Source organism: Microcaecilia unicolor, chromosome 4, assembly GCF_901765095.1.
Source record: "Microcaecilia unicolor chromosome 4, aMicUni1.1, whole genome shotgun sequence".
Classification (NCBI taxonomy): domain Eukaryota; kingdom Metazoa; phylum Chordata; class Amphibia; order Gymnophiona; family Siphonopidae; genus Microcaecilia; species Microcaecilia unicolor.
Window position 1 is genome coordinate 68874949 of NC_044034.1, and position 24567 is coordinate 68899515.

Consider the following 24567-nt stretch of genomic DNA (forward strand, 5'->3'; position numbering starts at 1 on the left):
AGCCTGGGCGTAAGTGAAGGAAATGCAATCTGCTAGCCAATTGGATATGGTGCGTTTCCCCACAGCCACTCCCCTCCTGTTGGGATCAAAAGAAACAAACAATTGGGCGGACTGTCTGTTGGGCTGTGTCCGCTCCAGGTAGAAGGCCAATGCAGTCCAATGTGTGCAGCTGACGTTCAGCAGGGCAGGAATGAGGACGGGGAAAGAATGTTGGCAAGACAATTGACTGGTTCAGATGGAACTCCGACACAACCTTTGGCAAGAACTTAGGGTGAGTGCGGAGGACTACTCTGTTATGATGAAATTTGGTGTAAGGGGCCAGGGCTACCAGGGCCTGAAGCTCACTGACTCTACGAGCTGAAGTAACTGCCACCAAGAAAATGACCTTCCAGGTCAAGTACTTCAGATGGCAGGAATTCAGTGGCTCAAAAGGAGGTTTCATCAGCTGGGTGAGAACGACATTGAGATCCCATGACACTGTAGGAGGCTTGACAGGGGGCTTTGACAAAAGCAAACCTCTCATGAAGCGAACAACTAAAGGCTGTCCTGAGATCGGCTTACCTTCCACACGGTAATGGTATGCACTGATTGCACTAAGGTGAACCCTTACAGAGTTGGTCTTAAGACCAGACTCAGACAGGTGCAGAAGGTATTCAAGCAGGGTCTGTGTAGGACAAGAGCGAGGATCTAGGGCCTTGCTGTCACACCAGACGGCAAACCTCCTCCATAGAAAGAAGTAACTCCTCTTAGTGGAATCTTTCCTGGAAGCAAGCAAGATACGGGAGACACCCTCTGACAGACCCAAAGAGGCAAAGTCTACGCTCTCAACATCCAGGCCGTGAGAGCCAGGGACCGGAGGCTGGGATGCAGAAGCGCCCCTTCGTCCTGCGTGATGAGGGTCGGAAAACACTCCAATCTCCACGGTTCTTCGGAGGACAACTCCAGAAGAAGAGGGAACCAGATCTGACGCGGCCAAAAAGGAGCAATCAGAATCATGGTGCCTCGGTCTTGCTTGAGTTTCAACAAAGTCTTCCCCACCAGAGGTATGGGAGGATAAGCATACAGCAGACCCTCCCCCCAATCCAGGAGGAAGGCATCCGATGCCAGTCTGCCGTGGGCCTGAAGCCTGGAACAGAACTGAGGGACTTTGTGGTTGGCTCGAGATGCGAAGAGGTCTACCAAGGGGGTGCCCGACACCTGGAAGATCTGTCGCACTACACGGGAATTGAGCGACCACTCGTGAGGTTGCATATTCCTGCTCAACCTGTCGGCCAGACTGTTGTTTACGCCTGCCAGATATGTGGCTTGGAGCACCATGCCGTGAAGGCGAGCCCATAGCCACATGCTGACGGCTTCCTGACACAGGGGGCGAGATCCGGTGCCCCCCTGCTTGTTGACATAGTACATGGCAACCTGGTTGTCTGTCTGAATTTGGATAATTTGGTGGGACAGCCGATCTCTGAAAGCCTTCAGAGCGTTCCAGATCGCTCGCCACTCCAGATGATTGATCTGCAGATCGCGTTCCTGGAGGGACCAGCTTCCTTGGGTGTGAAGCCCATCGACATGAGCTCCCCACCCCAGGAGAGACGCATCCGTGGTCAGCACTTTTTGTGGCTGAGGAATTTGGAAAGGACGTCCCAGAGTCAAATTGGACCAAATCGTCCACCAATACAGGGATTCGAGAAAACTCGTGGACAGGTGGACTACGTCTTCTAGATCCCCAGCAGCCTGGAACCACTGGGAAGCTAGGGTCCATTGAGCAGATCTCATGTGAAGGCGGGCCATGGGAGTCACATGGACTGTGGAGGCCATGTGGCCTAGCAATCTCAACATCTGCCGAGCTGTGATCTGCTGGGACGCTCGCACCCGCGAGACGAGGGACAACAAGTTGTTGGCTCTCGTCTCTGGGAGATAGGCGTGAGCCGTCCCAGAATCCAGCAGAGCTCCTATGAATTCGAGTCTCTGTACTGGGAGAAGATGGGACTTTGGATAATTTATCACAAACCCCAGTAGCTCCAGGAGGCGAATAGTCATCTGCATGGACTGCAGGGCTCCTGCCTCGGATGTGTTCTTCACCAGCCAATCGTCGAGATATGGGAACACGTGCACCCCCAGCCTGCGAAGTGCCGCTGCTACTACAGCCAAGCACTTTGTGAACACCCTGGGCGCAGAGGTGAGCCCAAAGGGTAGCACACAGTACTGGAAGTGACGTGTGCCCAGCTGAAATCGCAGATACTGTCTGTGAGCTGGCAGTATCGGGATGTGTGTGTAGGCATCCTTCAAGTCCAGAGAGCATAGCCAATCGTTTTCCTGAATCATGGGAAGGAGGGTGCCCAGGGAAAGCATCCTGAACTTTTCTTTGACCAGATATTTGTTCAGGGCCCTTAGGTCTAGGATGGGACGCATCCCCCCTGTTTTCTTTTCCACAAGGAAGTACCTGGAATAGAATCCCAGCCCTTCTTGCCCGGATGGCACGGGCTCGACCGCATTGGCGCTGAGAAGGGCGGAGAGTTCCTCTGCAAGTACCTGCTTGTGCTGGAAGCTGTAAGACTGAGCTCCCGGTGGACAATTTGGAGGTTTTGAGGCCAAATTGAGGGTGTATCCTTGCCGGACTATTTGGAGAACCCACTGATCGGAGGTTATGAGAGGCCACCTTTGGTGAAAAGCTTTCAACCTCCCTCCGACTGGCAGGTCGCCCGGCACTGACACATGGATGTCGGCTATGCTCTGCTGGAGCCAGTCAAAAGCCCGTCCCTTGCTTTTGCTGGGGAGCCGAGGGGCCTTGCTGAGGCGCACGCTGCTGACGAGAGCGAGCGCGCTGGGGCTTAGCCTGGGCCGCAGGCTGTCGAGAAGGAGGATTGTACCTACGCTTGCCAGAAGAGTAGGGAACAGTCTTCCTTCCCCCGAAAAATCTTCTACCTGTAGAGGTAGAGGCTGAAGGCTGCCGGCGGGAGAACTTGTCGAATGCGGTGTCCCGCTGGTGGAGCTGCTCTACCACCTGTTCGACTTTCTCTCCAAAAATGTTATCCGCACGGCAAGGCGAGTCCGCAATCCGCTGCTGGATTCTATTCTCCAGGTCGGAGGCACGCAGCCATGAGAGCCTGCGCATCACCACACCTTGAGCAGCGGCCCTGGACGCAACATCAAAGGTGTCATACACCCCTCTGGCCAGGAATTTTCTGCACGCCTTCAGCTGCCTGACCACCTCCTGAAATGGCTTGGCTTGCTCAGGGGGAAGCGCATCAACCAAGCCCGCCAACTGCCGCACATTGTTCCGCATGTGTATGCTCGTGTAGAGCTGGTAAGACTGGATTTTGGCCACGAGCATAGAAGAATGGTAGGCCTTCCTCCCAAAGGAGTCTAAGGTTCTAGAGTCCTTGCCCGGGGGCGCCGAAGCATGCTCCCTAGAACTCTTAGCCTTCTTTAGGGCCAGATCCACAACTCCAGAATCATGAGGCAACTGCGTGCGCATCAGATCTGGGTCCCCATGGATCCGGTACTGGGACTCGATCTTCTTGGGGATGTGGGGATTAGTTAAAGGCTTGGTCCAGTTCGCAAGGAATGTCTTTTTTAGGACATGGTGCAAGGGAACAGTGGACGCTTCCTTAGGTGGAGAAGGATAGTCCAGGAGCTCAAACATTTCAGCCCTGGGCTCGTCCTCCACAACCACCGGGAAGGGGATGGCCGTAGACATCTCCCGGACAAAGGAAGCGAAAGACAGACTCTCAGGAGGGGAAAGCTGTCTTTCAGGAGAGGGAGTGGGATCGGAAGGAAGACCCTCAGACTCCTCGTCAGAGAAATATCTGGGGTCTTCTTCCTCTTCCCACGAGGCTTCACCCTCGGTGTCAGACACAAGTTCACGGACCTGTGTCTGCAACCGTGCCCGACTCGACTCCGTGGAGCCACGTCCACGATGGGGGCGTCGAGAGGTAGACTCCCTCGCCTGCATCGGCGAAGCTCCCTCCGCCGACGTAGTCGGGGAGCCTTCCTGGGAGGCGACGGCAGCCGATACCGCACGCGGCACCGACGCCGGAGACCTCACCTCGGGCAATGGGCCAGCCGGCGCCACGCTCGACGGTACCGGTGGCGCAAGCACCGCCGGTACCGGAGAGGTAGGGCGCAGCAGCTCTCCCAGAATCTCTGGGAGAGGGCCCGGAGGCTCTCGTTCAGAGCGGCTGCAGAGAAAGGCATGGAGGTCGATGCAGGCGTCGACGTCAGAACCTGTTCCGGGCGTGGAGGCTGTTCCGGGCTGTCCAGAGTGGAGCGCATCGACACCTCCTGAACAGAGGGTGAGCGGTCCTCTCGGTGCCGATGCCTGCTGGGTGCCGACTCCTTCGGCGACCCAGAGCTCTCGATACCGACATGGGAAGGGGACCGGTGACGATGCTTCTTCGACTTCTTGGGGCAAAGCATGTCACCGGAGCTTCCCGGTACCGACGAGGAGGACGTAGAATCCAGCCGTCGCTTCCTCGGGGCCGAGATCGAAGAAGGTCGGTCTCGGGGGGGCTGTACCGCAGGAGCCCTCAGGGTAGAGGGAGACCCACCCGAAGGCTCACCGCCACCAGCAGGGGAATGGACAGCCCTCACCTGCACTCCAGACGAAGCACCACCGTCCGACGACATCAGCAGACGAGGTCCCGGTACCACCGACGTCGATGCAGCTGTCCGATGTCTCGGCGCCGATGCAGAGGGCCGATGCCTCGATGCACTCGATGTACTGGCCGCCGAGGTTGAAGGTCTGGACGCTGAAGACGTCGATGCACTCGATACCCCCAGTGCCGATGCCGACGAAGAGCCCGAGAACAAAATGTTCCACTGGGCTAACCTCGCTACCTGAGTCCGCCTTTGCAAAAGGGAACACAGACTACAGGCCTGAGGGCGGTGCCCAGCCCCCAGACACTGAAGACACGACGCGTGCCTGTCAGTGAGCGAGATTACCCGGGCGCACTGGGTGCACTTCTTGAAGCCGCTGGAAGGCTTCGATGTCATGGGCGGAAAAATCACGCCGGCGAAATCGAAAGACGAAATGGCGAAATTTGGCACAGAAAAAAGGGAAATTTCGACCGGGGCCTAAGTAAGGCCTACCCCGACGACGAAAGAAAACTTAACGGGGCGAAAAAACTCGAAGTAGAGGAAGGGAAAAACCAAATATGGTTAATCCAAACACTTTCTGGATTTCTCACAGAAAATAGTCGAAAAACGACGCGCGAGGCCGACTTTTCGGGGCACGAACGGTAAAGCACAACCGTACCGAGCGCGGAGAAAAGAAGACTGGCCAGCACAAGCCGGTTTCGGGCGGGAAGACGGCCGCGCATGCGCGGTGCGCATTGGCGCGCGAGGACTAGCAAAGGCCTTTGCTAGTGAAGATTCCGATTGGAGGGGCTGCCGTGGACGTCACCCATCAGTGAGAACAAGCAGCCTGCTTGTCCTCGGAGAATTTCATTTTTGGTGCGTGTCTGGAAAATATTTTAAATTTTTGGACGTGTGTAACGGACGCGCGCCAAGTGGCATTTGACACGCGTAGGTCATTACCGCTCAGATTCTTTACCGCTAGGTCAATGGCTGGTGGTAAGGTCTGAGACCCAAAATGGACACATGGCAATTTTGATTTTGCCGCACGTCCATTTTTGGCAAAGAGGCCTTTTTCACAGCCGCGCTGAAAAATGGATTGGTGTGCGCCCAAAACCTACGCCTATACTATGGCAAGCCATTTTTCAGCTCGCTTTTCCCCTGCTCTGTGGCAGGTACTACTAGAGATGCATCTCAGCAAAGCATGCAGTGCAGAGTTGTGGAAGCCAATGCACTCTCATCCACTTACTGCCATTACTCAGGAAGAAACTCATCAAAATATGATGGTAGTACCACTTACATCTGCACATTTTATTCTAAAGATGTACATAAAAGCAAATAATGAAAATATATACACTGATTGATTTAACTAAGGTTTTTTTTTTTTTTAATACTTTTACTGAGTATTCAGACCAGCTCACCAGGCTGTCAATTATGCAAAAGAGCTAAACTCTCGAAACCATCCCTAGAACAATACTGAATGACCTTCATTTGTATTCGCTCTGGGAGAGGAGAGGAAGCAACTACTGTAAACCACTGCTGCATTTAAAGTTCCAGAGGACATTAAGAGACCGGAAAACAGTAACGGAAAAAAAAACAAAAAGTGCTCTACATGCCACTGAGGTTCCTGTCGCTCAGCTGGGAGCCAATTAAACATTTCCCCATAGCACTGCATCATTTTGCATATCCAGATGAAAACCTCCCCGTCTGAAACAATATTTAAGCAATAGGTACAGAAATATGACAGACAAGTGGGCACATGCTTGTGCTCACTGATGAAAAGACCCTGCAAAGATCCCGTCACTCAAACAGCAGAATATTTGACCTGCAGGAACAATGGGTTAGGCTGAGGTGCTGGAGAAGCAGTATATATTTTCAAACAAGCACAGAGAATCTCTTTCCCTCTCTACAATGTAACTCTCAGGAGGCCTAATTTCCTAATTGTTTTTTTATTTTACTTTCTCACTGCAGTCTGAATAAAAAGGCTCAGCTCAGCTTTGTGCAATATAACAGCTGTGGACAGTGAAGGCAATGCATGCAAGCATTTCATTTCGAGAATGAAGATACTGTAAAGGCTGAAAGTAGAAATTAAATTACACACAACTGTTTAGTACTTGTCTTTCATAAACACTCCTGTGGGATGTTTCCTTCCTATGGTTAGTAATTGAGTCCCAGAGCACACCACATGTGAACTATAGTCTCAGGAAAAGAATGCAGTGAATTTTTCAGTAATGAAAAGAACATGATCTGTTTTTAAGTGCCGTGATAGGTCTATAAACCCAGCATCTTGTCTCTGACAGGTGCAAATGTGCATCACTTGGAAGTAGCTGTCAGATCTTAATGGGGGTTTAAAAATAATTTTAGTATAGTATGTTTGTATGTATGCTCTGTATGTTTAAATGAGTATATACAGTACAAGTGTGTAGCTTTCCATTTGAATGAGCCTGTAGAAGAAATCATGCTTCTTTCACATTGCACCCCTATTTCTTTTGAGCTGATTGCAGCAGAACAGTACAAGAAGTAGTTCAGCAGACTTCTCTCATTACTGAAAACTTCCTTCCAACAAACTGGTGTCGGCCATATAGTATTTCAAAAAAGCTCTACTGAAACAGGACCTCTAGTGCAAAATAATAATTGTAGGCCTGAAGAAAAATAAAATGAACCTCAGAAAGGCCGAGAAAACAGTGTTTGGAAAAAGTTTTGATAAGGGGAAAATACTTTAAAATAATAATGAATAGTAACATAGCAACTCAAATTCTAATGCTTATACTTGGGAATTATGTGCAGGGCTAATAATACATTTGTGAGCAAAAATTCATCACAGTGTTTTCTCTCCCTCTTCTTATTTAGTAGGATTTTGAAACAAAGATACAGAGAAATACTTATACTATATTGGACACACATGAACAGATACATAAAAAATATAAAAAGCTTGCTACAAGAAACCAAGACACCGTGGTAAAGGAGAAAAACCCAAGAACAGCATTGTAAATAGAAGTGTCAGTGCCAAGTAACTATCGTGTAGAATTTATGGAGAGAAATAAGATCTCCATGTATCAAGCAATGCATTTGGGGATAATTTTGTAAAGTATTTGCCATGGAGAAGAGTTCTTATAAAATTACCCCATGATATATGTACATAAAGTATGTGCACTGACCAGAAGACACATGCTTTCACATGACCCATGTGTAGGTGTGTTTGGTGTTATAGTTGAGGCAGAGTACAGATAGAGTCATAAAAAGGTATGCATAAATGAAAACCTCTTTGTGGTGTCCTTTTATGCTAGTGTTTTTAGCGCATGCTAAAAATAAGCGTGCGCTAAATGTTAGAGACGCCCATATAGTCCTATGTCCAATCAATTTGTCCCAAACACTTTCAAATCATATGTTCTACACAGTCCCTGGCGGAGGTTTGACATGGGTGGAAAATCGCTGCCAAAGTTAAGTACGACTCATATGCATCTCAAAAGTTTAAAATATACTTTTTTATATAATAAGATTGATGAAGATTGAAAAAAAAGAATTCAAAAAAATTGGGTGATCAATGAAGATGTGCACAGCGCCATAAGTATATGGGACGCTGTTCCCAAATGGGATATGCTGTTGATTACTCTGATGATCCCCGTTCTAAAAAAAACTCTTCATGGCAATTTAAAGATAAGAATTGTGTGAATTGGGACTGTGTAGAACATATGACTTGAAAGTGTTTGGGACAAATTGATTGGATATTTGAAATAGTTCCCCACACTTATACTGTGAGGTCTTCTTAATTTGATTCATATATTCCTATGGGCATTTCAAGTGTTTAGAGCGTGCTAAAATGCTAGCACATCTTTGTAAAAGACCCCCTGTGTGCATAAATGCACAAGAAATTAGCATTTATGCACATAAGTGTTATTCTGTATGGCCATGCATAAGTGGCATAGCACACAAATGCAAGGGTGTGCACAAGTGGGCAGGGCATGAGTTTGCCTCCCAGTTGTGTGTGCAACTTATACAACACTGTAAGTTATGCACACCCTTCCCACATTTAGGTGCATCCAGTCACATCAGATCTATGGCAGGTGTAAAATGTAATGCATGTCACACAATGCCGGGTTACATTAGAATTCTGTAATGGTATTAGGATGCCCAGCTGCTGTTATGGAATAAGCACTCACCACATGGAACTGGGATGCCTAAAAAGAGGTGCCCACTTACAGACTTACCCCATATTTTATAAAATAACAATCTTATACAATCCAAAGAATTTTTAATTTATATCTGTTGCCCTCAGCAGTGACACTTGTTGGCAATATATTTTCTACCAAAACAAGAATTAATCACCCACCTCCTCATTTTAGTGGGTGATTTTCCCTTGCGCTCAGGCCATCTGTTAGTGCATCTACCAAAAAGCCAAATTTTTATTTATCGCTATAATGGCCAGGAGCTAAGTTCAAAATTAGTGCCTGGCCATTTACCGCATGAGCCTTTACTGCCTCCTATTTACTTGGCGGTAAGGGCTCATGCGCTAACCCTGCAGTAATTGGGCAGCGTGCGGCAATGTGGCTGCACTGCCAATTAACACCAGGAATGCCCGCTGCGGTAGAAAATTATTTTCTACCATGGGAAACTGCGCACGTCAACTTTGGAACTACCGCTGGGCTCCTGTGCTACCCTAGTGGTAGGGCTGATTTGGCATGCACTGCTGTAGCCCTACCATGCCTTTGTAAAGGGGCCCCTAAATAGTAAAGAAGAAGATTTAACATGTTTGATATATAAAAAACGTTTTCAATCTGTTGCCCAATGAGGAGGTGGGTGAGTAATTCTTGTTTTGATAGAAAATATAATACCAACAAGTGTCACCGCTGAGGACAACAGATACAAACTAAATGTCCTGTGGATTTAACAGATTGTTGATTTAAAATATTTATTTTATTTGTTATATTTGTATCCCACATTTCCCCACCTATTTGGAGGCTCAATGTGGCTTACATTTACAGAGAGAACTTTGCACTTTCTATATTTTATAAAATATGCACATATTTCACCCATGTACACTTATACCTATTCCTAAGTAGATGTAAACATATGCAGGTAAATTTTAGCCAGTGTTTCTGCAGGTTTTTTGAGTTTATAAAGACACATAAGTGCCAAATGGTTCCAGATTCAGCTGGCAGCAGTGAGCATTTTTACAAATTCGGACCACTGCTGTCTATATTAGACCTGAATATTGAATGCCAGGCCATGGCCGGGCAGCCGTCTTGAATATCTGGGTCAGTGGCAATACCTGGAAATTATGCAAATATGGCTTATATTCAGTACCATACCCACATAGCTAACTGAGCAAAGTTAACACTGCTATTTAAGCAGTCCTACTTGCCTGGTTAGCTACGCAGGCACCGACATGGTATATTGCTAACTTCCAGGACTGCCTCAACTCCACCCCCAGACTGCTCTGGCTCTGCCCAGTTAAGGGCTGCTGAACAGGGTGATTTAACCATGCAGGAGCCTCTCCTGATTGGTTAAATCTTTTTGAATATTGGGTCCTAATAAAATAGCCCCAAAAGAGGTGCCTACTTGCACTTCCAACTTAAGAAATTTGTTATAAAATTATCCTCCATGAAACCAAGAAAATGTGGCAGAAAGGTACCAAAATAATGCCTAAACAAAAACAATTTCCAAGTGTATACTTAATGCATCCTATGAACGCCAGAAAATGAACCTCAGTGACTTAAGAGTGAGGTTTATTCTTGCCACACTATGTGCTAAAAAATAGGGTTGAATTATAATAAGTCCAAAGTGTTTGAGCAATAGCACTAATTGATAAGACTTCTTGGTAAGTAATCACCTTAATGGGAAGGTCCTGTGAAAGGTCAAGGTAGGAAATGGCAAGCAGAGATTTAAAATGATTAAGCCAGGTGTTTCATCTTTTGTCTCTTCCTGAATCAAGGTAGGCCTTGTAGATAAAAGTACTTTGTCTCCATGTAGCATCCCCCGATGCAGGACATTAGGGCAGGTCTTCTCCCAGGTTCCCTTTACTAGCTGGGGATCCTCAAGCTTGCCTTCTTCCTCCAGTGGTCTGTAATCACCCAGCCATCAGACTTCCACTTCCCTGCTGTGGAACCTTGGCATTATCCCTGATGGTTTGCGAGCTGGATACACTGGGCACAAATGGCTTCCTCTGACAAAGTCACAATCCAGTTTATAATTGAAAAAGAAAAACGCCTATATTGCGACCCAAATCGGGAGATAGACGTTTATCTCACAAAAACGAATAAAGCGGTATAATCGAAAGCCGAATTTGGACGTTTTCAACTGCACTCCGTCGCGGATGCGGACAAAGTGGATGGGGCGTGTCGAAGGCATGGTGAAGGCGGAACTGGGGCGTGGTTATCGGGCGATCAGAGATGGGCGCCTTTCGCCGATAATGAAAGAAAAATATGCGTTTGTAGCAAGAATTTAGGGCACTTTTCCTGGACCCTGTTTTTTTACAAATAAGGCCCCAAAAAGTGCCCTAAATGACCAGATTACCACCAGAGGGAATCGGGGACGACCTCCCCTGACTCCCCCAGTGGTCACTAGCCCCCTCCCACCACAAAACATGATGTTTCACAACTTTTTATTTTCACCCTCAAATGTCATACCCACCTTCCTGGCAGCAGTATGCAGGTCCCTGGAGCAGTTGTTAGGGGGTGCAGTGGACTTCAGGCAGGTGGACCCAGGCCCATCCCCCCCTACCTGTTACAATTGTGCTGCTTAATGCTTAGTCGTCCAACCCCCCCAAACCCACTGTACCCACATGTAGGTGCCCCCCTTCACCCCTTAGGGCTATAGTAATGGTGTAGACTTGTGGACGGTGGGTTTTGAGGGGGATTTGGGGGGCTCAACACCCAAGGGAAGGATGCTATGCACTTGGGAGCTCTTTTACCTTTTTTTTTGTTTTTGTAAAAGTGCCCCCTAGGGTGCCCGGTTGGTGTCCTGGCATGTGAGGGGGACCAGTGCACTACGAATCCTGGCCCCTCCCACGAACAAATGCCTTGGATTTATTTGTTTTTGAGCTGGGCGCTTTCATTTTCCATTATCACTGAAAAACAAAAACGCCCAGCTCACAAATTGTCGAATAAAACATGGACGTCTATTTTTTTCGAAAATACGGTTCGGTCCGCCCCTTCACGGACCCCTTCTCGGAGATAAATGCCCATGGAGATAGACGTTTTCGTTCAATTATGTCCCTCAATGAGTATCAGCATCTCTCACAGGCTCATCACCAGCCTGCTGTATGTGGCTTTGCTGATTTCCCTAGGCTTGATGCTGTAGTGTGGGTGGAGATATCTTCCCACTCTTGCTCAGTTGTTATCACCAGCCTGGAGGATGGATCACTGCATAAGGAAACAGACTAGATTGCTCCTGGCCCTGGCAATCCCTTATTTAGTGGAGTGCACAGCACCTGTTGTATACAGCTCCGCTCATACACCCACCTGTTCATTTTTCAGGGCTTGGAATGGGTATCGAGAGGGCTTCCCATGCATTCTGTTGTCAGGCAGGACCCCTTGTATGGGCATGGAAATCTGGATGAACTATTGAGAGACCAGACCCACAGCTCCTACCACACCTTATCAAGAAACACCTGTGCGAACAAGAACTGCAGCAGAAAGTTGCAACAGTGTGCGTCAGAGTACAAGGTGAAAGTGACATCGAAACAGAGGCAGATAAGGGGCAAGGATACCCACAGAAGGAGTAATGAGAAAGAGAAGTCTCAGAGATTGAAGACATATGAGATGGAGGAAAAGAGCAGTTGTGAGAATGAGTCCTCATAGTCCAATAGGTCTGAGGATTTGTCTTCCAGCTTTTCACCCAGTTTATCTGGTTAAGATCAAGAGATCACCATCCTTTCATTTTTATGCCATCAGTCTGCTATGGAAGGTTGTGCCTCTACTGACAAGGAAAGCTTTGGCCTCTTAATTTTCATTAACATAGTCTGACAAGGTTAGCTATGCAGACATGATAATAAGCAGTGCCGTGCCCATAGTGATTTAGGGTGGCTCAACAACAGGGGTTTAGAAGGTGCATGGAGGGAGATAAAGACTTTTCCTGGAAAAAAGGATATTGACCTGTAGATGAGGGAGATAGAGAAGGATAAAGGAACATGATGGTTTGCCATAACAGTCCTTTCAAAGTTGTGCAAGTAGTATTACAGAGGGACAGGGTTTGGCTTAGAGTTCATAAGTCCAAACCAGACTAAGAAGGCAAAGGAGTGCAGACTGTATTGAAAAATACTGCTTTCTCTACTTGTACAGTTTGAAATAGCTTATCTGAACCACAGACCAGAAGGGGGCTCACCTCTTTGTCTATAGAGACTGATCCCCTTTCACCAGATGTCAGTTCATAGTGGTTCTAGTAGTCCTAGAAATGGATCCTTCTGCATAGGGTTGGCATAGGAAGAGGCACAATATGGTTTGCCTAGGGCCACTACTCAGAAGATCAAAGGATGGAAGTTTTCCATGTATATTTCTTACATGCATACCCCATAGGAGTCACCGGTTCTTAACTTACACTAACATGACTGCTCTAACTGCACTCCCAATCACTGTTCGCTCTAAGCTGAGCAGAAGTCCTCCAACTGCATTGCTGCCAGGGGGAGTGGTGCTTCAATATTGTATTTTCAATCACTAGAGATAGCAGGTTCACTGGAGTCTTGCAGAACGTCTGTCCCTCACTTTTGAAAAGGTGATAGTATGTCACATTTTCCACAGCAGGAACTAGGATCGTGAGCCCTTGGGCCACTGCTGAGGAGCGGCAGTGGCAGGCAAAATCACCCCACAGGGGCATAAGACAGAACTCTGACAGGGATGGCTAGACTTCACCTGCACCTGGCCACCCTTCCCCAGGAGTTGAGCCCCTGGGTGCAGGTGGCCGGCAGGACTTGCCGGACAGGGCCGGAACTGGATACCAGCAGGATACACACAGGGACTAGAATACACAAGGAAGCTAGGCAGAATACTAGTCTAGGACTCTCAGACAGACAAGAGACAGAACTGAAAGCTGCAAGCAGCCACTGAAACAGGGAACAACCCCAGATAGACAGGAGACAGAACTGAAAGCTGCAAGCAGCCACTGAAACAGGGAACAAACACTGATAGACAGGAGACAGAACTGAAAGCTGCCAGGCAGCCACTGAACAAGAAACACAGGCAACTAAGAACTAGACAAAGACATACAAACAAGAAACAAGACTGGGAAACATGCAATACAGAACAAGAAGCTACACAAAGACTAAACTAGAATCAGGCAAGAATTACAGACTATAAACTGGACTAGGCAGAAGTGCAACAGCACCCCAACATACCAGGGACCTTAGATGATGCAAAGGCAAAGCAGAGAGTTTCCAAATGGTTAATAAGCCCAGCAGCAGCTGAGATTTACTGCAGAAATCACCAGGCAGCTATGGGTGCTGTGCAGGCTCAAACAGGACAAGCTAGTCTGGCAGGCCGGAAGATCCAGACCGGACTAGGATGAAGTCTGGAACGGGAAACAGCACACAGACAATCCAATGCAGCCACCAAGTCTGGCCACCAGAGGGCAAGAGGAACACAAACCAAAACACAGGCAGAAGGCATACCGAAGCAGAGAGGCTTAACACACACTGGTGCAGTATAGTGGAGTAATCAGAGCCATGCTGGAAGCAGCCAGCACACAGAGACAGAGACAGAACTAACTCAGGAAGAACAGACAGAAGCCAGCTCAGAAGTTGACCGCCGGAAATAAGGTGAGCCTGAGAGGGGTCACGACCACAATCGTGACATAGTGAAATAGCTCCCCTCACTGGCAGGGCTGTAGATAGAGGACTCAAACTCAGCTTAGAGGGAACAGTACTTCCAATCACAGGTGCTGCACAGACAAGAGGTGTGGATCATCAGTCACCCCTTTATCTCTAGGGCTGCAAAGAGCGCAGGGAGTTGAGAGTATAGTCTTCATCTGAGGCTTATGTGGTGTGGAGAAAAAAAAGCAAGATGTGATGGCACCAACCACTACCTTTAATGGTGCAACTGATGGCGAGGAGAGCATGACCAGAGGCAGTGATCTTCCACCTGGGAGACAATGACATCAGCAGAATGGCAGCAATTACATAGACAAAGAGCATAAAGAGGGTCTGAGCAGTGTGGTATGCAGTCTATCCAGGGTTGAGTTTTGTGTGGTCAGATATCATTCCATGACCAAAATGTCACTCCCACAAACCTCTACACAGAGCTTCCAAGAAGATGAATAAGGAAATTTGTAACTGTATGTGGCAGCAGGATGGGGGTGACATATGTCATAAGCTACCAATTTTGAGACAGAAAAACTTTTTCAGGAAGATGGTGTGCATCTACACAATATAGGACACCATATTCCACAGCAGAGAGACCAAATGAATTCTTTATGGTCTTTATTAGGGAAGATGTAAGGGAGCTACCCATGCCAGATGTAGCATTTAATAGTAATGATGCGGAGGAACTGAAACAAATCTCAGTGAACCTAGATATAATACGGCAAATTGACAAACTAAAGAGTAGCAAATCACCAGAACCAGATGGTATACAATCCAAAGTAGTGTGAACTCAAAAATGAAGTTTCAGTTCTATTATCAGCAATCTGTAACCTACCATTAAGATTGTGTACAGCAGTGTTTCCCAAGTCCAGTCCTGGAGTACCCCTTGCCAGTCAGGGTTTCAGGATATCCACAATGAATTTGCATTAGCTTGATTTGCATACACTGTCTCCATTATATGCAAATCTATTTCATGCATATATTTGACACCAGATTTGAGAAATGGTAGATTCAGAATGGAAGCTAAAAAGGGAATCATGATTACGAATTATTACAGCAATGCATAAGAGTTCATCACTCTACCACTGAAGGATCTGATGCTTACTGAATTTCCATATGGACAAGCAAGTTATTATGAAGATTTATTCAGCTTGCTGTTCCAGTCAATAGACTTTTTCAATGTCAGTTGAGATTGGTTTAAAAATGGAGCTATTATATGAATAGCAAAGAATATGTTGTAAAAATAGGAGAGGAAAATCATATACTGGCAGATAGAGGGTGTTTTGCATTTATGCAAACATCATTTCTTCAGGAAAAAGAGTGGGAAACAATTTTAAAGTTAGTAGGGTATGTGATTGGATAATATGAGTATGTATGCGTTTCCGTGGTGAGAACGTGAGAGAGGATTAAGCAAGAGGAGGCAATAGTTACATCTATCACTCTGAATACATTTAAAAGTGTTTTGTCATAAAATACGTAGTTACGTTTTTTGGGTGCAATCAATATGCATGACAGATTTGCATACAAAGGAGGCAATGTATGCAAATCTATGTCATAGATATTGATTTTGGATATCTTGAAAACTTGACTGGCTGGGTGTGCCCTGATGACTGCATTGGGAATAACTGTTATAGAGGTCTATAAGTTATGAGTGGAACTAAATATGAATAGAGGTGGGAGAAGCCACTGCTTGTTCTGGGATTGGTAGCATGGAACCTTGCTACTATTTGGGATTCTGCCAGGTACTTGTGATCTGGATTGGCCACTATTCAAAGCAGGATTCTGGACTAGATGGACCATTGGTTTGACCTAGTATGGTATTCTTATGTTCTTATGAATCTATTGTTCACTCTTTCAAGAAGTAAGAAGACTAGTGGATATGCCCTGAAGTTAGAACTCATTGCTGGAGGAGGACGTGGTAAAAAGAGTTAGTGTAGCTAGGTTACAAAAATGTTTGATCAAGTTCTGGGAGGAAAAGTCCATAAATTGTTATTAAGGTCAACCTGGGAGTAAGCAGCATGGAATCTTGCTACTTTTTGAGATCCTACCAGGGGCTTGTGACCTGAACTTGCTACTGTTTGAAACAAGATACTGGAATAATGTTTGGTCTGACCCAGTATAGCAATGCTTATCTTATATAATAATTCTCACCTCCAACATTCTAATGTGCCTGGTACCGTGGCTCCCTCGGAGGTGGTCTGTTAGGCAGTTTAGAATGCACTGACGTCAGTGATGTCACTGACAGCTGATTCCAAGGCAAGGGGAGGAGAAGGGAAACACGCTCCGTGTGTTTCCCTACTCCTCCCCCTGCCTGGGAAACAGCTGTCAGTGCCCCCCCCTCAGCGCAACACCCAAGCCTCTGCCCTGCAAAACCGCGGAGCGTGTTTCCCTACTCCTCCCCCTGCCTACCAATCAGCTATCAGTGCCCCCCCCCCGGCTCAACACCCAAGCCCCTCCACCCCGGCGCAGCACCCAAGCCCCTACCCACCTCGACGCATCACCAAGACCCTCCCCCCGGCGCATCACCAAAGCCTCTATCCCCCCTCTCAGGCACATCAACTCCCTCGCCACCCGCAGCCGCCAATACTAACGCTGTCCGGCCGCTGCTGCTTCTCCTGTGGAGCGTTCTCCTGTGGAGAAGCAGCGGCCGGTACAAAAAGAAAAAAGCAAAAAAAAGATTTTTAACCTGAAACGCGGCTCCATAGACAGCCATCTGGCATTGGCTGTCATCACTGCAGCCGCTCCTCCTCTCCCCTCCACGTCACTGCCCCTGCAGGAAGACCCCGAAGGAGCGCAGCGACATCAGAGGGGAGAGGAGGAGCGGCTGCAGAGATGACAGCCAATGCCAGATGGCTTACGGAGCCGTGTTTCAGGTTTAAAATCTTTTTTTGGCTTTTTTCTTTTTGTACCGGCCGCTGCTGCTCAACAGGAGACGCAGCAGCGGCCGGACAGCATTAGTATTGGCAGCTGCGGGTGGCAAGGGGGTTGATGTGCCCGAGGGGGGGGTAGGGGCTTGGGTGATGCGCTGGGGGGTAGGGGTTTGGGTGATGCGCTGAGGGGGGAGGGGAGGGTCGCTGGATATGGGTGGCTGGAGGGGGAGAGGAGGGTCGCTGGGCATGGATGGCTGCAGGGGGGGCAGGGAAGAGGGAGGTTGTGAGGGGGTCCTGTGACCAGATGGGTGGCTGCAGGGGAGGGCAGGGGAGACAGAAGGGACGCTGCAGGGGGGGCAGGGGGAGAGGAGGGTCACTGGACATGGGTGGCTGCCGGGGGGGGCAGGGGAGAGAGGTGGGTCGCTGGACATGGGTGGCTACAGGGGGGGCAAGGGGAAAGGAGAGGAGGGTCGCTGGACATGGGTAGCTGCAGGGGGAGAGGAGGGTTGCTGGACATGGGTGGCTGCAGGGGGGGCAGGGGAGAGGAGAGTCGCTGGACATGGGTGGCTGCAGGGGGAGCAGGGGAGAGAGGAGGGCTGCTGCACATGCGTGGCTGCAGGGGCAGAGGAGGGTTGGTGGGGAGGGGGTCCTGAGACCAGATGGGTGGCTGCAGGGGGGGGGGGCAGGGGAGACAGGAAGGATGCTGCAGGGGGGGGATTACCTTGCTAGCGCCCGTTTCATTGCCTACCAAAATGGGCCTTTTATACTAGTCCTATATAATAAAAAGCACCTCCAACATTCTGAAGCAGAGAAAGTGAAGCCTGAAGCATCCGTGCTCTCTGTATCCATCTGTACTTCCGGGTTCGTCACAAGCAGAAGTGACCAACCACACGAGTTTTCTCGGCTTCAGAATGTTGGAGGTGCATTCTATTAAATAGGATTGGTCAGTTCCTTGAAGCAGAGCTCAGCGTCCTGCACAGTAATGCTCAGCTGCCTCTCCGTGGGGTCTCCTTTTTCGCTGCCCACCTGCAACTCACTCTCCACGGCGCTGATCAGCTGATCGACGCGGCACTGAGGCAGACTCTTCCCGCCACCAGCGCCACTCTCCATGGATCCAGCGCTTATTCTCTCGCCATGCGAGACACCACAACAATGCACACGCGTGGAGCCAAGTACACCCTCGCAACTCGCTTTCCACGGCACCAGAGAGAGGGAGGGAGGGAGGGAGGGGGGCCTGACACCAGGGAGGGAGGGAGCAAGAGAGAGAGGGGGAGAGAGAGAGGGCCTGACACCAGAGACAGAGGGAGGGAGAGAGAGAGAGAAGGAGGAAGAGAGGGAGGGGGCCTGACACTAGAGGGGGGGGGGGTATCTGTCACATACACACACACTCTCTCTCTCACACACACTCAGTATCTTTCTCTCTCTCACACACGTCTCTCACACACTCTATGTCTCACACTGTATCACATTCACTCTCTATGTGTCACACAGTCCCTCTCACACACTCTCGGTTTCATACACTCGGTCTCACAGAGAGTCTGTGTCTCACACACACTCTCTCTCTCACACACACTGTATCTGTGTGAAACACACTCTCTCTCACACTCACTGTCTCTCACATACGCACTTGCACACACTCTCATTCTCATACACACACTCTCTCTCTCACAGACACACTTGCACCCAGACTCACTCTCTGTCACACACACACACTAGCACATTCACTCTCTCTCTCTCAGTTACTCTCACATACACTCTTTCAAACATACACGCTCCAAGGAAAACCTTGCTAGCGCCCGTTTCATTTGTGTCAGAAACGGGCCTTTTTTACTAGTATTTTTATAATGTATATGGCATTGTAGGGTACAACTGAGGTTTTTCTTTGCTGTAATACAAGGCCACAGTGTGCCTTTGGGAGGATCAAGGAGCAAGTCAGATCTTTCCTGTGGCTGGTACTTGAGCCAGGAAAATGGTTTGGGTATTGATATGAAGTGGCACAGCCACAGTGAGAAGGATGGAGGAGGAGATTCTGCCATCATTGAACTGCTGGTTAAGGGCATGACAAAAGAATGGTAGTTTTGCCAGGACAGTCACAGCAACCACTAGCCTCAGTCTGGCTGGAACCAGACAGTGGACAAGAGATTGCAGGGGGATAAAGGGGTAATGATTAAAAGAAATAGGGACTGGCTTGGGCCTGTGATATCATATGCTATATATAATAAAACTATGGCCCTGTTAAACTATTACATAGAAATGTGCCCTAAGGTTAAAAGGGGGATAAGGGAAGTGAATGGGGTAGTTTAAGCCTGCCAGAATTAATGTGAAAGAATGTGCTGTGTATAGTGCTAATGATGTGGAGGTATAGCACCAGGATTTGAGTTCTCATCCTCTAGCAATTCAAACATGCACAGTGGTTTCTCTTAAACTGCCCTTTCACAAATTAATTGATAGAAGGCCACCTGTATTGTTATGGAAACAAACTGATTAGTGGCCCCTGGCAAACTAGATGTACTTTAAACTACTGCTTGGATTACTTTGGTTCTTGACATCCTGCAAGGATTAAAACCAAGCTAGAATTTAGTGCATGCCATTATTCTGTCTGATTTTTAAGTTTAACAGAAATAAGAAAACAATCTGAAATACACAGGTGTCCTCACACTGATTACATACAGATTTAAAAGTATTTTTAATTTGGATAGCTTTACTAATTATTCACTGCTGTTTCTTGACATGCTATTACTGTCTTCTCTCTCATCTTCCTACAGCAAGACCTGAAGCCCTGTCAAGGAAAAGAAATGTCAAATTAACTCTCAGCAGTGTCATGCTAAACCCCCAGATTCATCATTTGTAATTTATTATCATGGACTTGTTAAAGGAATAGTATTTTCCACATACAGTTACCAAAATGTAGTTAAAGTGATCCATAGGGAGAAGTGTCAGTGTGGGGGTTGGGTGTGTATGTGGTAACATGAGTGAAGGTGAGCCCTGGAGCCAGGATAAACCAGAGCCACATAGCGGATTAAGGTGAACAAAATAATATTTATTTAAGGTGTCGGGTAGGGGACCTATTCACAGGTGGAGGAAGAAATAAACACAAAACTAGTCCTTAGATATGTCTTTTCATGACTTGGTCTTGTTGGGCCACGGTGTGAACTACTGTCTCTCAGCAAAGCAACACACACTGCTGGGCTCTGGTCTGTCTTCCTAGAGTTACCAGTATAATCATTAGCAGTTCACCAAATCCAACCTCTGTCCAGTTGAGTTAGATACCAGTTTGCAAGGTTCCAAGTTGAACTTGGCCTACTTGACTCACAGGTGCAGTCAGACTTTGTTGCTTTCCTCTGGGCTTCCCTGACCTAGCTGAGCCCTGAGCTTTTATTTTTCTTGGACCATGTCCTAATAGTTTCACCATTCCCGTGTCATTTCTCCTTGGGATGAGACTATGAGTTTTAAGGTGTTCTGCCCTGTGAGCATGTATCCTTAAGGGGAACTGGGAGCATCCTATAGACTCCCTCATAGGGGGAGGGTCTACTGTAAACCAGTGGGAAAATAGGTGGAATACAAAATTCTTCAAACAGCTGGAAGTACAGTCCATGCATACAGCTGAAGAAGAAAATCTCTTTTTTTTTTATCAGCATGGGAATGATAATCCAAGCTGTCAGGTAGAAATCTTTCATTTATTCAGCTCAAATAGTCTGCCTAATCAGTAAGATTATCTCTGAATATTTTCAAAGGGTGGTCTTGCTTGTATTTACAGTTTTGCAAATGAACATGGAATTTGGCGTCCACAAAGCTACTGCTGTTTTCCTTTAGTTGATCCATGGCAGCATAAACATTCACGTAGGAAAAAAACTTGAATGTGCAATGATAGATTAAGCTTTGTAATGATTCCAGTGCACAAAAGGAATGCTAGGTCCTGACCTGGGTTAGTTTTACAGGCTTAACACAGATTCAGAGTAGGGTCCACAATGCTGATAAAGTTTGACCTGCTATTTCTCAAGTCACATACTGTATATGGCAGCGTGACAAGTCCCATGTGTGATTCCCATTGAGTTGACACTACTCAGTTCAATACATTGATTTGCTCTGGGAGAGGGATGGTGTGTGACATTTGTTGACCTCAATCTAGAGAAAGGGGCAAAATAATAGTCCACAGTTTGTACCAGTAAAATAAATCATGTCACATAACAGCTGCTCCTTCCTACAAACTCAACATCTTCTGCGTAAATAACAAAGAAGCATGAGCTTTCGTGGACCAGAATGCATTGTTGGATGCAGTCTCTGCTTTGCTATGAGAGGTTCTGTTACACTAAGAAAAGTGAGAAGCAATGGGAGCTTGATTTATCAAAAGTTTACCCCCATACTAAAGAATGGTAGGGCCCCCTTGATAAATCAAACCCAACTGTAGCCTTTCAACAGCTGTGTAGAAAGTAGCAAAATGCAATTCAATAAACTGAGTACAGTTTTCAAAGCTATTTACCTTGGAGAAATAGTAATTTAGGGTAAATTGGTCTGTCTGAAAATTACCTTCCTCAGCCCAGCCTCAAGTATGTACAAGGAAGAAACTCAAGAGCATGGGATTCATCAAAAGCTGCATGCTGAAGCTGTGCTAAGGAAGTCAATTTGCTTCCTTTTGATGCATCATGGACCATAGATGATTTTTAGTTTTCCCTTCGCTTCCACACAACTAAGGATCCTTTGTGCCTATCCCAGATTTTCTTTAATTTGGTTACTGTTTTTGCTTCACATTGCATTCACTACTCTTTCTCTGATTTAGGGGTTCATTTCTGAAAGAGAAAAATGTTTAAAAATGGTATAAAGCAGCATTTGGATGTTTTGTTTGCCAAAACGTTCAACTCACTATTTTCAAAACTCATTTTCTAAATGTTTTTCTATGCTGTTTGTTCATAGTGCTTTCAAATCACAAGGGGTTGTCAGGGGCCCGTTAAAGGCAAAATTTGGGCATTACTAACACTTGCCATAATGGAACAAAACAAAAACATCTAGGACTAAAACTAAGACATTTTGAGACAGACCTGTTTTAATAACGACTAAGTCACAGGAAAGTGCCCTAAATGACCAGATGATCACAGGTCACTGACCCCCTCCTGCCCCTCAAAGATGTGGAAAAAACCCCAGTATGTATCAGCCTCTATGACAGCCTCAGATATTATAGCCAGTCCTATTAGAGCAGCAAGCAGGACCCTGGAGTAGCCTAGTAGTCAGTGCAGTGCAGTGGAGAAGGGGACCCAGGTCCATAATCCACTGTTAAACTTGTAGTGGTAAGTGTCAGCCCCCCCAAACCCTACTGTACCCATATAGGTGACACCTGCAGCCATAAGGGCTATTGTAGTGGTGTATAGTTGGGTACAGTATTTGGTGGCTTTTGGAGGGCTCACCATACAATATAAGGGGGTAAGGGTGAGATGTGTACCTGGAACCTATTATATGAAGTCCACTGCAGTGCCCCCCTTGGGTGTCCCATTGCTCTGCTCTGTCTGTGTGGCCAGTCTACTAAGAATGTTGGCTCCTCCTACATCCCAATAGTTTGATTTTGTATTTCACTTGTTCTTTTTTTTAATGAAAAATGGTCCAAAAAGATTTATTTATTTTACAGATCTTGATATACCGCTATATGACAAAACATGGCTTCAGAGCGGTTTACAATAAAAGACAATGATATGTTGCTAGGGGAGCCAGAATTAAATTTAGTGGTGAGCAGGAAGGCTAGAGAAAAGAGGTGAGTTTTCAGAGAGTACTTGAATTTGGTGTAAGATAATTCTGAGTGAAGGTGGGAGGACAAGGTATTCCAAGGTCTGGGACCAACATAACTGATAGTTGAGGCATGTGTAGATTCAAGTCAGATAACAGAGGGAGGGGGAAGCTGAAGCAGAGCAGTATTTGTGGAACGTAGAGTATGAGGAGATGGGAAAGGTAGTCTGGGACAGTTGGGAGGCGGGATTTGAACACCAGGATTAAACATTTAAATTGGATTTGTGCTGAAAGGGGCAGATAGTGCTCTTGATAAAGCAGAAATGTGATATGGTCACAAGTTTTGCATGAGGGAGAAGGCAGACAAAGCAGCTGTATATCATTGGCATAAACAAATAACGTAAAACCAATTGATTGTGCTAAGGTAAGCAGTGGAGAGAGGAAAATGTTAAAGAGGGTAAGGGATAGAATTAAGCCTTGTGGTACTCCTAATTCCAAGATAAAAGGAGAAGAAACTGTATTGTTGTGATGAACTGCATATTGTCTGTCCTGTAGATATGATTGAAACCAACTGTAAACTGTGTCTGAAATACCAATATTATGAAGTCGGTCAAGCAACAAGATGTGGTTGATAAGATTGAAAGTGGCTGTGAGATCCATGGAAAGTAGAACGTTATGTGAATGATCATGGTGTGTGCGTATAATTGTGGTAATGCCCAGGAGTCTTGTTTTTGTGCTATGACCAAAGCAAAAGCCGGTTTGATGCAGATGAAGGATAATAGTCTTAGTAATGAAGTCTGTCATGGCGTTAGGGGCCTTTGCAATCTGTCACGGATTCAGGTATGGTGAGCCCTTGGACCGCAGCCGGAGCTGTGGCAGACAAGTCACCTGGACTGGCACAAGACAGGAATCAGAACAAGACAGGACTATAATAAACCAGGAGACTAGACAAGGCAGGACTGAGGTAACAAGGCACTATAGACAAGACAGGGATTGGATCCAGGCGAGGCAAGGCAAGGCAAAATGGCAGAACTGGAACCCAGACAGGACGAGGCAAGACTCGGAACTGGATTAAAACTGGGACTGGGACCCAAGCAATAGAAGGCAAGGCAGAACAAGGAAAGACACAGAACTAGATTGAAACTGGGTCCAGAAAAGGGCAAGACAAGGACAAGGCAAGGACTGGAGGAGACGAGGAAAGGCAAGGCTAGGCACAACTGGACAAGGTAGAGAGGCAAGACAGAAGGTGGATCCAGACAAGGCAAGAAAGCAAGGCAGAGGGCTAGAACTGAACCCACACAGGAACATGGCAAGACACAGGAACAAGGCCAGAACTGGGTTCAGACACAGCAAGGCAAGACAGGTTAAGAACTGGATCCAGACACAAACTTGGCAGACAAAAGAGGACAGGAGCTAATCAACAGGAACAGACAGAAGTTAGACAAGGCAACAGTTAGACTTGACTTGGCAGGAACCAGGAACAGGACTTGGCTTAACAAGACCAGGACTTGGCAGGAACAGGAACAGACTTGGCTTGGCAGGAACAGGAACCAGGAACAGATTTGGCTTGGCAGGATCAGGAACCAGGAACAGACTCAGGAACGGAGCTTGACTGTAGCAGAAACC

At 47.1% G+C, this 24567-nt stretch overlaps 1 long non-coding RNA gene across 1 annotated transcript; it reads left to right on the forward strand.

Moving 5' to 3' along the window:
- Nucleotides 1-8240: 8240 nt before the first annotated feature.
- LOC115469753 lies at nt 8241-24136 on the forward strand. The gene is made up of 3 exons (XR_003942037.1): nt 8241-8250; nt 22474-22482; nt 24061-24136. It is a non-coding gene; the product is annotated as an uncharacterized LOC115469753 (long non-coding RNA).
- Nucleotides 24137-24567: the final 431 nt, after the last annotated feature.